Here is a 17,145-nt window from a genome sequence, read left to right as displayed (position 1 = left end):
CCACACTGGCTCTCTGCTGGCTCTCAAAAGCCTGAGACTATAGCTTTTGTTGTGGGGACAGTATCATGTTGGGAATTTCGGTAAGAAAATGAGAACACAAACCCTTCATGTACCTTCATTTTGGATTTGTCAAATGCGAGAAAACAAAAACAAAAATACAAACCCAAATCTAATAAAAACACAGAAGAAGAAAAAAAAACTACCTCAAAAGTTTTGAGTCAAAACAGCCACTTTTTTGTTTTGTTTTCTTTTCCCCCTTCAAGGAAGCTGAACAAAGGTGGCCTACCGCTTTCGAACATTTTTGGGCAAATGACAAAGCAAACATTCTACGCAGGAAACAACTGCTTCCCCTCTCTCCTTTTAGGGTACTTAGATAATCAACAGCCAAATGGTTACATAAGGTAAATGCATCCCCTCCCCCATCACGTTTCTCAGTGTTTAGTTTAGGGCATCCACAATAAACACCACTGCTTCCCATTAAACCCCCCCCCAATTATAAACAGTTTATCTACCAAGAACACTGTAAATAGAGAAGGTAATAGTTTACACATTGTGTTAGGCGGGTAGGTCGAATGAGCTTTATAGAATAAACTTCATAACAGTTCCCATAGGGATCTAGGTGGGATGCCGTGTTGGTCTGAAGCAAGAGAACAAAGTTGGAGTCCAGTGGCACCTTTAAGACCAGTGAAGTTTTATACAAGGTATGAGTTTTTGTGTGCATGCACACTTCCTCAGATAGGGATCTGTTTGCTGTGCTGTACTGAAAAGAAAGGATACTTTCAGGTTTAGAGAGCAGCTACATTCTTGTAGGACCAGTGGAGACAACGGGCTGGGAAGGGTGTAACCCTGCTTAGGGCTGTACTGTCAGTGGGTATTAAACTCACACTGAAGGATCCCCCCCCCCTGTTTTAGATGCATTGTTATTCCAGAATTAGGCAATTACTTCTCAGTCTTGGCATCTCTCGTCTGGATAGCTGCAAAGACCAGCAATGACAAGAAAGAGGGGTATAGACTAGCCATGCCTTGTTTTCCGCATTTAGAATAGATCACATTCTTATGGGTTGGATCTCACCGGCTTTTCCACTGGTGATAAAGGGAAGAGTGGGTCCCCTTAGACCACCAAAAAGACTGCGCTGTGGGGAATTATGGGAACTGCATGAGCAAAAGGCATGTGCAGAGAAGGCTGGAGAAAGGAGGGGCGTTACTGAAAAAACTGGCTGGATCCAGCCCTAGGCATCATGCTGGGAAGACATGCAATGGAAAACACTCCACTGGTTATATGTGATCACCTGGGACTTATCAGCAGAGACAAAGATTTGCATACACGTTAGACCTCTGAGTGGCTGGGTTTCCGTTTTACTGTGCAGTAGTGCTGTAGAATAAGCCAAACCAGAAGATCAAAAGGTGTTGATGTTTTCAAAAGCGCAGCTTCTAAAAGGGGAAGCTAACACTGCTAAAGGCCATAAATAGAGTTGATTATTTTTCCCTTTAAAGGCACCCAACAGGGCCAGTTTCACATAGCAAACTCGGTGGCAGGGAGGGAGGTTGAAATTTTTCTTTCTTCTCTGTATAGCCCTAATATGCATTAGGGTTCTGCGCAGCCATAATTTAACTTTTAAAGGGTCAGTTATCTCTGTCTCACATAATTTGACCTTTGGAGAAAGAAGATCAGGACTTTCGTCGTTCCCTTGAAGAATTCCCGCTGTTTTGCCATGCTCCCGAACCTATGCCGTAGTGGGAGCAGTGTCAGAAAAGAAGGCCTGGCTTCTTCTCTTCATTTCTTCTTCCCCAAATTGGTCCCTCAGTTTCCTGTCCCAGTCCCTGTCTCAAATCCCCAGCTCTGCAATGATATAAAATTAAAACAAAAGGGTGAATTCTAAGGATGCACTGGATCCGATCAGTGGTTCTGCTGGTGGGAAACTGAGGGGAAGGCCCCTCTGATTAGCAAAAAAGCTAAGCTACGGTTCATGGGACAAGGGCCTATTCTGCATCTAGCATTCGCTCCACTGTTTTACCAAAAGCCACGTTGGAACAGAAATTCTCCTCTACATTGCATGCCACTTTCACTTTCTTTGATTGTCGGATTTAATCTTAGCATCCATACTGCATGCTGGTTTCACTTCCTTTGATCTTATGGCTGTTTTATGGCCTTTAAGGGGTTACTCTGCAGTCAGTACAGTGTTGGGGTATCTGAATGTGGTTTTGAGCCGCGTCTTTTTCTGTTCCAGTGTGGGTTTGGTAAAACAACTGAGCGAATGCTAGATGCAGAATGGGCCAAGAATTGTGAAACGGAGGGGAATTGGACAAGATTGAGTAAACAAGCTGGTGGGATCCAGCCCTAATTTCCCCATTAATAGGGGTCAATTGACAGTTTGGCCAGTTCCTTCTCCCACCGTAAACATCCTACTTTGCCCCCTTCCAAGCTGTTCCCAGGGACCCGCTGAGCCGAGAGAATGATTGTGGGGGAACAGCAGGCTGCAATCGGCAGGAAAGAGGAGGAAAGCTCACTTCTGTGAGTAGTGTTATGCTTGTGCTAGGTAGGATCCACCACAAGGTCAAAAATCCAAAATCGTCTACAATTTAAACCGCTTTCAAGACAGTTTAACTGTCATGCATTTCAGAGAAGGCATTCAGAAATGGTAGTTCTATGAAATGACTAGAGATTGGTTACAAGAATTCAAAGCACTTTCACAAAATTAGAAAAAAAACCAAACCCATGTTTTGGGAAGTACTTGTGGAATACAGTCTGGGGAGAAGAATCCCCAGCACAAAATCACAATTCCTGGGATTCTTTTGGGGGAACCCATGATATTTAAATTATTATTGTGGAGGCATTTAAAATTTGTTGTTCATTTAGGGATGTATCTCTTTGAGAGCAGTATACAATTGATTTCTCTGCCTGCAGGGTATGACATTTCAAAATGCAGAAATTGCTCACATTCTTCTTAAAGGACACAAAACCACCAGTGGCGTTTGTTGGTCCTCCTGGTGATGTTATGTAATATCTATTCGGGCATGACAGTTCTTGCATACTGGCTTGCATAATAATCACTTTGGGTTGTGAAATACTGAAATAATTGCATGTTATCAAATGCAGTAATTACCTCAAGTTGTTCAGTACCAACCTGGTAATGCAATATTTGCATATTAGCTTGTGGGAAAAAATCACATTGACTTCTGATACATTTGCACAATCAATGTAATAATTATACATTGGCTGCCTTTGCCTTACATAATCCAAATAAGTTGTCATTAAAGATCATCTCGACCTACTTTGAAACAACTACATGTGTACGTAAAGTACCTTCAAATTACGACTTATGGCAAACCGAGTAAGGGGCTTTCAAGGCAAATGAGAAGCAGCGATGGTTTGCTGTTGCCTTCTTCTGCAAAGTCTTCTGTGGTGGTCTCCGATCCATGTACCGACCCTGCTTAGCTTCCGAGGTCTGACAAGATCAGGCTGTACCATGCCACCTTCCCTCTGATATGACTATAGGGAGTATAGCCCTGACCTGGATAACCCAGGCTAGCCTAACCCCATCAGAACTTGGGAGCTAAGCAGGGTCGGCCTTGGCTAGTGTTTGGATGGGCGACCTCCAAGGAATACCAGGGTTGTGATGTAGAGGCAGGCAATGACAAATCACCTCTGAAAGTCTCTTGCCTTTAAAACAAGTCTAGCTCGCCACCCAGTGGTGCAGAACACTAAAGAGCTAGAACTTCTGGCTGCCAGACAATCTTAGGATCCCCTGGATATTCTACTCACAATGCCATACAACAACAACAACAACAACAATTATTATTATTATTATAGTGAGTGTATTGTGGCTGGGGCTGACACTGTAGCCAGTGGCCAAGGTAGTGGGTCTGAGCAAGCTGGGCTGGTACCATTGTTCAATTGTCCCCTGGCTCCACCGGAGTGTTCCACGAAACAGTCAGGCGCTGCAGCTTGCACAACAGAGTTACCAGCTTCATTTCTTTCTTAGGACCTTCTCAGCCGCACGATGGGGAACAGTCACTAACCCCAATTCCGGGCAAGCTGCTCTTTTCAGGCGGAATTCTGTGGCAACTAAACTTATTTCTACAAGCTTAAAAGAACATTTCTTCAAAAGTTTATTTCAATGGTATCTCATTCTGGGAAGGTCAGCCACTATAGATAGAAATAGGTGGGACCAATATTGGCTGTGTGGCTGATCTTTGACATATTTTGAGGTTATGTTCAAAATTTAACTTTTTTGGAAATTGGTGACTCAGTTTGTTAATGAAATGATGGATTGTAGTATACTCCTTGATCCAAATGTTATTCTGTTGGGTGATTTAAATGTTCACATTGCCCCTTCACATGTAGAACTGCTCTTGAGCTTACTTACTGCTGTTAAATTGCCAATAGTCACAAAATGGAAGAAGTTAAAACCTCCTTGGAAGGGAGAATCATTCATTCATTCATTCATTCATTCAAAATATTTATTAGCTGCCTTCTCCATTGTGGAACTCAAGACATCTTATCATATAAATAAAATTATTGTTAAAGCACACAATAAAGCAGAATACTGCATTATGAACTAAATTAATATCAAAGGGCTCAGAGAAATAATTTTCACTGTTTACAGAACTTTATTGAGCTTTAGGTATTGTTCATAATGCTTTGGGATAATGTGTGAGATAAAGTGTTTCTTTATGTGCTTTATGAGTTATTATAATACATCTTTGGGTTTTTTTGTAGTTGGGTCTATGAAATATGTAAACCATGCTGTGTTATATTTTGAAAAATCTAATAAAATTATTACATGTATACTGATAACCATTCTTCATAATGTGATAAACATTTTAGCGTATATTAATGATACAGTTTAAATGAGAGGGGGAATATCAGACCCTTATATGGAATCATATATTCTAATAAAGTGTGGTCCAAGCTACAGACATCTAAATCTGCACATCAGGCCCACTTACAGAGAAGTAAGATTTTCTTGCAAACTTGGGGGGCACTCCAAGCTTGCAGAAAAATCTGAAAAATTTATAAAAGACTGGGGGTTAATACAAAACATAAAAAATAGAGTACTTTTGCCTGTACTTGCATGGAATTGCCACCCATGCAACTTAAGCAGCACCACTGCAGCCAGCCAGAGGGGAATAGGGTCGCCATCCCCCCAATGGGGGTGAGGTTTTCTCAGATTTTGGGGGGCCTACTCTGCCGCTGGGGGAAGCCCCACCCCTAAAGAGCCCCGCCGCACCTGATGTGCCCAGCGCAATGTGTGGGGGGGACACTCTAGCATTTGGCTAAAAACCCTATGGTTACCACAGAATTTTTGGCCAACTACTAGAGCATTCCCTGCACAACGTACCCGGCATCACTTCCAGGTGATGTCATTGTGGCACGTGTGCTTCGCCCACACACCAGGAGATCCAGGGGAGCAGCCTGGAGCCCTGTGCTGGTAGGCGGTAAGAACCTGGCAACCCTGGGGGGAATAATCATTGTTGGTCCTGACAGCCAGTTGGAAGAAAGAATGGCTGAGCTGGAAGGAACAGATGGTGCTAGTAGAAGAGGGGGCCTGCTTCAGCCACCAGGACTGTCAAAAGGCAGACGTTTTTTATACTCTGCTTTTCTCCACCTTAAGGAGTCTCAGAGCAGCTGACCTTCTCTTCCTCTCCTCACAACAGGCTCCTTGCGAGGCAGGTGGAGCTGAAAGAGTTCTAAGAGAACTGTGACTGGCCCAAGGTTACCCAGCAGGCCTCATGCATCTCAAAGGGCTTACAATCACCTTCCCTTCCTCTCCCCACGACAGGCACCTTGTGAGGTAGGTGGGGATGACAGAGTTCTGAGAGAACTGTGACTGGCCCAAGGTTACCCAGCAGGCCTCATGCATCTCAAAGGGCTTACAATCACCTTCCCTTCCTCTCCCCACGACAGGCACCTTGTGAGGTAGGTGGGGATGACAGAGTTCTGAGAGAACTGTGACTGGCCCAAGGTTACCCAGCAGGCCTCATGCATCTCAAAGGGCTTACAATCACCTTCCCTTCCTCTCCCCACGACAGGCACCTTGTGAGGTAGGTGGGGATGACAGAGTTCTGAGAGAACTCAGACTGGCCCAAGGTCGCCCAGCAGGCTTCATGTGGAGGAGGGGGGCGTCAAACTGGGTTCTCCAGATTAACCGTTACACCGCACCATGCTGGCACACAAGGAAGCCCTGGACCAACTGAGAAGTGGCTGGGGATGGAGGAGGTGATGGAACGTTCAGGCTAGAAGGAGGCAGCAGCAGTGAAGCTGAGGTAGCTGTGGTGCGGCAGCCTCCAGGGACAGAGAGAGGTCCAGGGAAACAGCGAGATGGCAGCAGTAGGACAGGGGGGCCACCCATAAGCTGTGGTGAACGGAGGCAGGGGCCAGGAGAGGCCCGGGGAGGTGGCAGCAGTAGAAGACGAAGAAGAAGGGATTGGATTTATACCCCGCCCTTCACTCGGAGTCTCAGAGCGGCTTACAAACTCCTTTCCCTTCCCCTCCCCACAACAGACACCCTGTGAGGTGGGTGGGGCTGAGAGAACTCTGACACAAACTGCTCTTTCAGGAACAGCTCTGATGGAACTATGGCTTGCCCAAGGTCATCCAGCAGCTGCAGGTGGAGGAGGGGGGAATCAAACCCGGATCTCCCAGATTAGAGTCCGCACACTTAACCGCTACACCAAATTGGCTCTCCAGTAGGATAGGCTGGATGTGGGGGAAGTGCCCATCAACTGCAGCAAGAGCCAAAGCAGCTGCCTGGCAGCAGGAAAGCCTGTGGTGACCGTGGCCCTCCAGAGAAAAAAAAGAGACAAACGCAGAGAGAAGGAATGACAGTTGCGGGGCAGGGTGTGTGTGTGTGACAGTAGCCATGGCTAAAATGGAAAAGGACAGAAACATATGGAGAAGGAAAGACAAAAACACAAAGAAGGAGGGGAGGCAATGGTGGGGGGAAATGGGATGGCTGCCCCCACAAGTTCCTTGCGGGTCCCTGCTTCTCTCTTAATAAATGCAAAAAGCTTGATATACTCTGTATGGCATATGCCAATATCAGTTGTTCACAGAATGTCTATAAAGGGATGGATCCTACTGAACATCTCCACATATGCAACAGGGAGGGGTAATTACAGGGATTGAACCTGGGACCTTCTATATGCTGAGCATATGCTCTGCCACTGAGCTATGGCTGTGCCACAGTGGTTTCATCTGCATTTGAGTTGATAAGACTGACTATGCCATGTTCCCGTCAGTTCTGCAGAGCAACAGTTGTGGGGTTTGTTTTTCCTCCTTCTTATTTAGACTTCCATCGTTGTGTTATACAAATGTCTTGCCAGTCATAGTCAAAGCTGAAATAGGGTGTTGTCAGAATTTCTTTTTAAGAAATGAAATATCTATTTCATTGTTTCAGAAAATGGCAATTGTATATATTTATATATATAAATTCCACATACAGAAAGCCCAGGGGGAAATTAAATAGAATGTGACAGGCCGCTATTGTCTACTGTTTACCCCAGGATTCTATTGTATAACTTGTGTGACTCTTCTGTGTCAATTTCTAAATTAAAGATAATAACTTTAAACGGTTTCTTAACTTGCATTGTTATGTAAATTAAACACAGCTTTTTCAAATAATCTAGAGGATTTTAAGACGAGAAAAGAGTTTTTCCCACTGCTGTTCAGTCATCTCTGCATTTATGGAGGCCATATTAATTAATAATGCCTCAAAAATGCCAGGCTTCTGCTATTGTTGCCCAAATATGACAGAAACATATAGGAGAATCCTACAGTTCACTGGCTTGAGTCTGGCACTACAAAACTACAGTTGTGTAGATCAGACTTTAATCATAAACCACACTCCAGTGTGGGAAGGAGTAGTAATGTAAACATAAAATAAACCATCAAAATCAATAAGGGAGACTCATATAATTTTTTTCCCCTTAGATTTAATCCGTCCCTGCTATGTTCACAGTCCTAACAGTGGGATCCGCTCAGACCTATTTACAACATCTACCAAAACCACATAGGTACAGCAATGCCCAAAGAATTGCTCCCAGGAGGTTTCAGGTTATGGTCTGATAGCCAGTGAATATTTAAATGCATTAAATATGTTTCTATTTAAATTATAAATCATATGCAAAATCACTTTGCATTTATTTGAAATGCAAAAAACAATAATACTGAAAAGCTGGGATCCCATGAAGAATCATGTGGGGGCATCTGGCAATTCTACCCCCCCCAAAAAAAAACTCCCACTTTTGGACCACCCCCCCTTATCTGCTTCATGGCTGATTTCAACATTCCATGCTGCCCAGACCATTTTGAGTGTTCATTATGTGTCTCCCCCCCCCAATGAACATTTCTTTTCTTTTTTCTTCTGGTTAATTGAGGCATATTGTGTATCCAGTATTAGATTGTTCACAGGTTTGAATCTTAACTGATGTTTTTTTAAATTTTAATTGTAAATCTGCATTGAGTGCAGATTGGTTTGCTTGGAACCCGCCCTGACCCTGCTATGTGGGGAGGGCGGGATATGAATCTGGTTCCCTTCTAAGCTTTTGTCATCATAACAGGGGTTCACCAGTTGAGCCTGCTATGTGGGGAGGGTGGGATATGAATTTAAATAAATAAAAAAATTTTTTTTTCATTCCTCTGGCTCCCTTCTAAGCCTTTGTCATCATAACAGGGGTTCACCAGTCTACTATTAGATAGAGTGATTCGAAATCCCAGTGGTTGTTGATGACTAGACTCAGTTTTAAAGCAGGAGGTAACTGGAGTACACCAAATTACACGTTATTTTGGAGATCCATGATTGGCTCCCCTGTCATGTATTTTAGCCTTGGAAAGCAGCCACGGTAGGGGGCAATCTGGATTGGAGTCTCCACGGTCAGTTGGGGGGGGGAATATATATTTGTGCCATTTCCCTGATAGCACCTCCCCACCGCTGCTAGGAAGCCCAGCAGGGAAACGACAGGCACCCATATTATACCTCTTTTTTAACCTACTGGGACTAATACGTATATTGCTTATGTTGAACTGTTTTATTAATTTTAAGTGTTCTTTTTAATTGCTCAAGTGTTTTAATGTTTTTATGTTTGCCACTATTGGGATCCTGACCGGGGTTTAAACAAACAAACAAACAGAAGCTCAAGAGGCACAATTTTTATTGGGAAAATGGTGCCGCTGGAAGCAGGAGGAGTCTCTCATGACAGCAGCCACGTTCCACACTGTATTTCAATAGCAGGGTGGGGCAAGCATTTCATTTTTTTTTTAAATAACAAAAAGTATTTTACCCCATTATATAATATATTCCCAGTATAATTTGGGGTCAATATCATGCTGTTTCAGAAGACCTATCTTGAAGAAAGACATTTGAATCCCCCCTCCCCTGCCAATTAGTAACAACTTATTGCTTAGGAAAAAATGGTCGCCTGGAAGCCCTAAAATATTCAAAGGAGCAAACAAATGCAAATGTCGCTAATTCTTGGCAATAAGGAAAGCAAAATGGTTATTGAAGTGAGTGTTACGGTACACCGCTTCCTGTAGAGAGAGAGAGGGCAGGCTATGTCTTGTGAAGCATTTCCATTGACTCATAAACTCCATTACACTGAAATGAGCAAAGTATGTCAGATTTGGCGGGAGGAGATCACAGCACAGAGGTGTCACACGTGACCAGCTGACTGGGCAAACGTCAACCCAAGGGGGATCAACTGGGAATTTCCGGGGTCTGACACCCACTAATTTCTTATCTGTCCCCTGTCAACTTCATTTGCACTTTACACAATAGGTCCCATGTACAAGAAACATTTTTTTGGGAAATCCTTTATTAGCCTGACCCTCTTTTGAGGGACCACTTCAAATATCTTCTAGCAAGAAGGAAGGCTTTGCTTCTCTTTAGTCATATCCGCTTCCTGTGCTAGTTTGGTGTAGTGGTTAAATGCGCAGCCTCTAATCTGGGAGAACTGGGCTTGATTCCCCACTTCTCCACCTGCAGCTGCTGGATGACCTTGGGCAAGCCATAGTTCCATCAGAGCTGTTCTTGAAAGAGCAGTTCTCAAAAGAGCTCTCTCAGCCTCACCTACCTCACAGGGTGCTTGTTGTGGGGAGGGGAAGGGAAAGGAGTTTGTAAGCTGCTCTGAGACTTCAAGTGAAGGGCGGGTTACAAATCCAATCTTTTCTTCTTCTTCTCTTCTGTGGGGAAGGGGAACTGTATTCAGAGGGATTATATAGGGTTGCCAACCTCCAGGTAGGGGCTGGAGATCTCCTGGGATTACAACTGATTTCCAGATTACAGAGATTGGTTCCCCTGTAGCAAATGGCTGCTTTGGAGGGTGGACTCTTTGGTGTTATGCCTTGTTGAAGCCCCTCCCACTACCTTCCCTAAGCTTCAACCCCAAATCTCCAGGGACTTCCCAGCCCAGAGCTGGCCACCCTAGGGCCTGTGTGTCTAGGGCTCATGCACCATTTAGATTTCTTCATCATCTTATTTGTGCATGTCTATATGAAGAATGTGGAGCTGCAGTGGCTCAAGTGGTTAAGACGCTGAACTGCAGGCTGTGGAAGGTCGGTAGTTCAGCAGCTCGAGACTCGAGTGTGCCACATGACAGAGTGAGCTCCCGTCTCTAGTTCCAGCTCCTGCCAACCTAGCAGTTCGAAAGCAAGAAACTGCAAGTAGATAAATAGGTACCACTTCGGTGGGAAGGTAACAGCGTTCCGTGCGCCTTGGTGTTTAGTCATGCCGGCCACATGACCATGGAAACGTCTTCGGACAGCGCTGGCTTTTTGGCTTTGAAACGGAGCACCGCAACCCTAGAGTCGGATTCGACTGGCTTTCGAGCAAGGGAACCTTTACCTTTATATGAAGAATAAATGCCTTCAACCCCCCTTCGTTGTTTGATTTTGAAAGACTGGCTGAATATCCTCCATGAGGGTGCTGCTGAGGCTCACTCTATGAAGGAAGGGAAGGGGGAGGTGGGATCCTGTTTTCTATCTTTCACATTCACACGGATTACATCCAGGAAGATAATTATCTGTTTATAAAATGTATTATGCTGCCTCTCCAGAGGCCTACAGAAGCCTTTTAATATACTTCAGATCTTAAGATGGTGCTAGATTCTGCTAAGGGTTTCTGGGTCCAAAAGGGCAGGCCGCTCACATACATGTCTCATGCACACTGCAGATCCAGGGAGTGAGTAGCCATAACCCCGAGTGCTTTCAATCATTTTAGACAGACTTTCAGTGAAAAAATACATTTTCCAGCTGTGGTTTACAAACTGGGTGATGTTTGTGTGTGAAAAATTAATTATATTTCCACTCTGGCTTATAACGATTTCTAGAACATACAAAGAACTGGTAATTCAAAAGGTTATACAGATGCATTTCCCCCCTGTCGAATTTTTCATCCCTCCCCCCAAACAGGCAGTGAGTAGAAAGGCACAGTACAGATTCATTGTCATAAGAGCATATACCTCTGAAAACCATGGCCTCTTCCTGTACAATGGAACAAATGTTTACTTGTGGCTGTGGTCACACACACTAAGTAATCCACTTTCAGTGCACTTTCCAACTGGATTTTACTGTATGAACTGGCAAGATCCAGTTGGAAAGTGTACTGAAAGTGGATTATTTTTAGTGTGTGTGTGATGGCAGCCTCTGACTTTCAAAACAGAAATGGAACGACGAGTAAAATCAATTGAATAGTTAATGAGCATTTGTGCTTCAAGATGAACACACGAAAGCCCTGAGTCTGACTTGGATAGTCCAGGCAAGCCTGATCTTGTCAGATCTCGAAAGCTAAGCAGGGCCGACCCTGGCAAATACCTGGAAGGGAGACCTCCAAGAAATATCAGGGCTTGGGAGGCAGAGGCAGGCAATCAAGCTTCCTCTCTGAAAATGTCCAAGCCGCAGTAGGCATCGCCAGAAGCAACCGTGCCTTCCAGGCACACAAGCATGCGAGCGCGAGCGCGAGCGCGCGCACACACACACACACACACACACACAAACTTAAAAAAAAAAAAGGATAGACACATGAAGTTGCCTTATACTGAATCAGATCTTTGGTCCATCAGATTACAGCTATCCAGAGTATTAAGCAGAGGTCTTTCACATCATCTGCTGTGAGACCTTTTAAGTAGAGATGCCAGGGATTGAACCTGAGACCTTCTGCATTCCAAGCAGAAGCTGTACCACTGAGCCACAGTGAGCTGATCCTTTTGCCACTAATGAAGTTTAACATAACAATCCACCCAAAAGCTGTTAATGAATTTGTTTAGGATTTCTATCCAAAGTACATTCTTAGGGCTCCAGCCACTGTTTCCCCCCCCTACAGATCTGTATACATTTCAAAAAGGCTCTTTCACATTTACACTTGTCCTCCTGTACAGATGTGTTTCTTTGGTCCCTATTCACAGCTGCCTGATTCCCCTTGACCTTGGACATCTACAGTACATTAATTTCTTGTATCATACATATGAATGTACGACTGAAAAACTTTTCACCTCTCTTCTGAGTCAGCTTCCTAGGTGCAACAATAATGATCAATAAAACGCTGTAACGTAACTCACAAAGATTAACAATAGTATAAATGAGAAACATTTCCTCAAAGCCTCTGTCAGTCTACTATAAAACTGACAAGGTAGTGGTGATAGATTTCCCCCAGTCTCTTTTCCTTTAAAAAGGCACACCGGGGCTTTATTACATTAATACTTTGATTTTATTTTAAAAGACAGAATGAGAGACAAATCGTCTGTGGAATCAAAAAGGTTTTCTGTGGCATTGCCTGCTTCACTCATCTGGTCAAAGGGCAGTACTGGACATCCTTCGGAGGAAACAAGTGGCTTCTCCTATACACCAGCTGAGCAATGTGATGGTATTTTAAGGCCTAACTGGTAGACTGCAGTAATGCATTATTAACTGAAGTGGGGACAGCTTGAAATAAAAAGCATGTGTGATTTCAGCCAAACCTGTATAAACCCCCCAATGTGCTGACTCCTCTGCTTTACAGATCCGACTGGCTGTGACTCAGTAAAAGTTAATCCGTTTGGTATTAAAAGATTGCTAGTTCATGATACGGGGGTAGTGTTTGATTCATTAAGAATTATTGCTTAATTCCCATGTTGCTATCTGGAGTACACCCAGGAGCAGCGACACGAATAAGTCTCATAAATACCTCCTCGAGGGTATGTATCTTCTTCAGCTCTGGCGTGTGGAGACACAGCTCGCCGAAATATTTAGGTGTTGGCTCTGCTGTAGTCATGAGGAAGAAATGTCCTCAAGCAGGAAAGAGCCCTGCATGTGTCTTTTCGGAAAGTGACTCTTCCACAGTAATGCACTGGTTCAACAAAACAGAACAACAAAATTCTTTTAAATTTCTCCTCTAAAATCAGAATTCCAGGGTTCAATACAAAGTTTTCTGAGAGTTTTGCACCACAGTGATTTGAAGGGACCATTGATCAAACAAGTATTTCCTGATCCTGTATCATGAGTATTATCCATCCATCCACTCCATGATATAGAATCATGTACACATTTATATTTTTTCTAGATTTGTTTTCATTATTTCCACATTTACATTGGGACCTTTCAGTTACCTTATAAACATGAAATCATTATTAACAAAAATTTAACATGAATAAGCCTAGGATATTTCTACACAAGATCCTTAGAACAGAAATGTCACTTCTGAGAAAGAGGTCCAAAAGTACCCTTCCATTCCTGAGAAGAATGTTTTGCTCACAGAAAGAGACTTTCCACAATTGAAATATGCCCTCCATGAGCCAAAAAGCACTTCTGGACTCTATTTATGGGATTTGAGCAGCCCAGCTATTAATTGTAACCCAGGTGGTGTGAAACATATTAGTCACACCAGTATTAAGAGACTGGGACAAGATAACTACTGACTAGGAATGACCATCTCCGATTATACCTTAGAATGTCCTACTGTACATTCTTACTGTAATAATTGCTCTAAAACAATAACAGCCACTTCTTGGTTCCAATGAAGTTTTGTCCTAGAGCTCAGTTGAATGAATGCCTCGGGAAGAAAAATCTGGGAAGCGGGCAAGAAAATGAAATGATAGGAAAGCGTAATTTCTTTTGAAACAATGGCTTTCTTGAATTGTCTTCAATGGCTCCCGCCTCCCCTCCCCACCCGCCACATCTTTTTGTGAGACCTGCACATCAGTAATTAATGGCCGCTTTGTTCTTTCTTTGGCCGTTCTGGATAAACCAGTGAATCACTCGAAGTCACTGAGGCCCGCACAACTATTCCTATTGTTCACCCAGATCCCACAACCCCCTCCCCCATGTGCCAAACCAATTAGATTTACTGTTCACTTGCTAAGCCGGGCCTGTTTCATGGCTGCACAATGCAATGAGGCTTTTCAAAGAATGAAACTGGAACGCTGCAAAGAAACGGCCCTCTTAGCAAAGTACGGGTATATATCTTCCTATAGCCCTTTCACCTTTCATTCAGGAATGGTTAGAGGCTAATAGCAGAACCCATAGACTTCCTGACTGACATTTCTCTTTACTTGCCAAAGTCTTTTGCCCTTCATTTTTTTTAAAAAGCTTCCTAGCAAGAAATAGTGAATAAGCATTGCTTGAGGGGGCGGGGTAAGCACATTGTCAGGAGAAAAGGAAAAGCTGGCTTGCAAGAGGAAGACAAACACATCTCCTGGCGGAGTGAGTTTCATAATCTGCCAAGAAGTCCATCTCACAAGTCCTGGCTAACCCTAAGCTTGGACAGCAGCAAGATTCCCCCAAATGATCCCAGGACTCCAAGGGAGATGCTGTGGCTCAGTGGTAGAGCATCTGATTGACACACTGAAGGTCCCAGGTTCAATCCCTATTGTTTCCAGTACAGCAAGAGGTGTTGCGAAAGACCTCTGCCCAGACCCTGGGAAGTCACTGCCAGAATGTTATGTATTTAAGCATTGGTATTTTGGTGGTGAGGAGCTGCAGTGGCTCAAGTGGTTAAGACGCTGAACTGCAGGGTGTGGAAGGTCGTTAGTTCAGCAGTTCGAGACCCGAGTGTGCCGCATGACGGAGTGAGCTCCCGTCTCCAGTTCCAGCTCCTGCCAACCTAGCAGTTCGAAAGCAAGACATTGCAAGTAGATAAATAGTTACCACTTCGGTGGGAAGGTAACAGCGCCTTGGTGTTTAGTCATGCCGGCCACATGACTACGGAAACGTCTTCGGACAGCACTGGCTCTTCGGCTTTGAAACGGAGATGAGCACCGCAACCCTAGAGTCGGATTCGACTGGTGTTCGAGCAAGGGAACCTTTACCTTTACCTATCTTGGTGGTAGAAAGTGCTTGAAAGTGCCGATAAGTCGCAGCCAACTTACAGTGACCCCATAGCGTTCACAAAGGTAAGAGGCGAACAGAGGTGGTTTGCTGTTGCTTGCCTCTGGGTAGCAACCTGGCCTTCCTCAGTGGTCTTCCATCCAATTACTAACCATGGCCTGCTTCGCTTCCAAGATCTGACAGTATCAGGCTAGCCTGGGCCATCCAGGTCAGGGCATTTGTATTTAACTATATTTATATTCTACTTTTCTCCAAAGAGGACCAAAACTGGAATATAAGAAGAAAACATGTCAATTAACCAAAGCACAACAAAACAGCTGATCAAGCGCATCTCAGGCTGGTCTTGGAATCATTGGCTGGCTTGACTGAAGACAGGATGGCCCGGCCAAGCTTCATAAAATATCGGAGACAGGAGGGGGGGGGGGAAGCAATTGTAAACGTAGATGTTCCACAGCTGGCAAGATGTTCTTCCTCTTATTCCTTCTCTCCCTCCCAATAGTAAATTTGACAGACCAATGGTTTGGCTCAGTATAAAGCAGCTTCTTGTGTAATGTGTGACGGTCTACTTTTTCATTGTCCTCCACTAAAATTTGGGGTCCAATTGGAATTAAGGCGGCCTTCATTCCCTCTCATTCAGTTTCTGTGTTGCATGCAGAAGGCCCCAGGACCTGAGGTTCCGTCTGTGCCATCTCTGCCAGTCAGTACAATTCTATTCTTTTCCTTCCTTCTTTCCTCTCTTTCTGTCTCTCTCTTCTTTCTTTCTTTTTCTCTCCCACTCTCTTTCTTTTTGTCCCTCCCTCTCTCCCTTCCCTCTCCCTCCAGTGGGGACCCAAAATGGCCTACATTATTTTTCTCGCCTCCATTTTATCCTCACAACAACGCTGTGAGGGTGGTTAGGCTGAGAATGTGTAACTGGCTCAGTCCCTCCCCCAAGCATCCATGAGAGAGTGGGGATTTGAACCTGGTGTCTCCCAGATCCTAGGCAGGCATTCTTACCGCTCCACTCACTGTCTTGACAGACCAATGGTATGACTCGGTATATCATGTGTTCATGTGGCCAGGGCCAGTTTGGATGAGTAGAGGTGCCCAACGTGTCTATGTGAACATGATCGTAATACAGCCAGTCGAGTTGTTCCTGCTGGCTTTTGTGTGGAAACTTGGATCTCGTGCTTGATTTTTTTTTTTAATGGTAATTTTTCAAACTTTCATGTCATATGACACTACTGAAGAAAAAGCTCTCTCTGCATTCTGGTAACTAATGGCAACTATGAAGGAGTTTTGCTTACGCAGGGAAACAAAGCCGTTGACTGGCGCAAAGCAGCCAGGGTCCTCATTTACCAAAACACTCTGAGTATGCGCTGACTCCGTCCTCCAGCCCTTCTGCCTCACCGGAGCTCCCTCCCACTAGTCAATCAAACCTTCCCCACCTCTTATACCAGCTGCAAGAAGGGACTGGATAGTTCTTAGCATACTTTGTTAAAAAAAAACATTTTTGCTGAGAACAAATTGTAATTTTACATGGTCTGTTCTTATGCTTGACAATGGACAGGCAGGTTTCAGCATGTAACTCAGAATGATTCTATGACTGAATATTTCTATACCTCCTTGCCCTGGTTTTATATTGTGTGTGCGTAAAGTGCCGTCAAGTTGTATCTGACTTATGGCAACCCTGTATGGTTTTCAAGGCAAGGTGGTGGTGGTGCTGGAGAATAAAGGTCTACTATGTGACTTCCAAAGGGAGCGCCCCATATCTTATATTCAGAAAGACCAATCCGTAATGGGTGGGTAACAGCAGGGGTCATTTTGTAGAGAAAGAGGTGCAGCTCATTAGCATAACTTATTTGCATATG

Source organism: Gekko japonicus, unplaced genomic scaffold, assembly GCF_001447785.1.
Source record: "Gekko japonicus isolate JY-2015 unplaced genomic scaffold, Gekko_japonicus_V1.1 scaffold66, whole genome shotgun sequence".
Taxonomy (NCBI): domain Eukaryota; kingdom Metazoa; phylum Chordata; class Lepidosauria; order Squamata; family Gekkonidae; genus Gekko; species Gekko japonicus.
The sequence above is the reverse complement of the archived record's forward strand: the minus strand, read 5'-3'. Positions refer to the sequence as shown.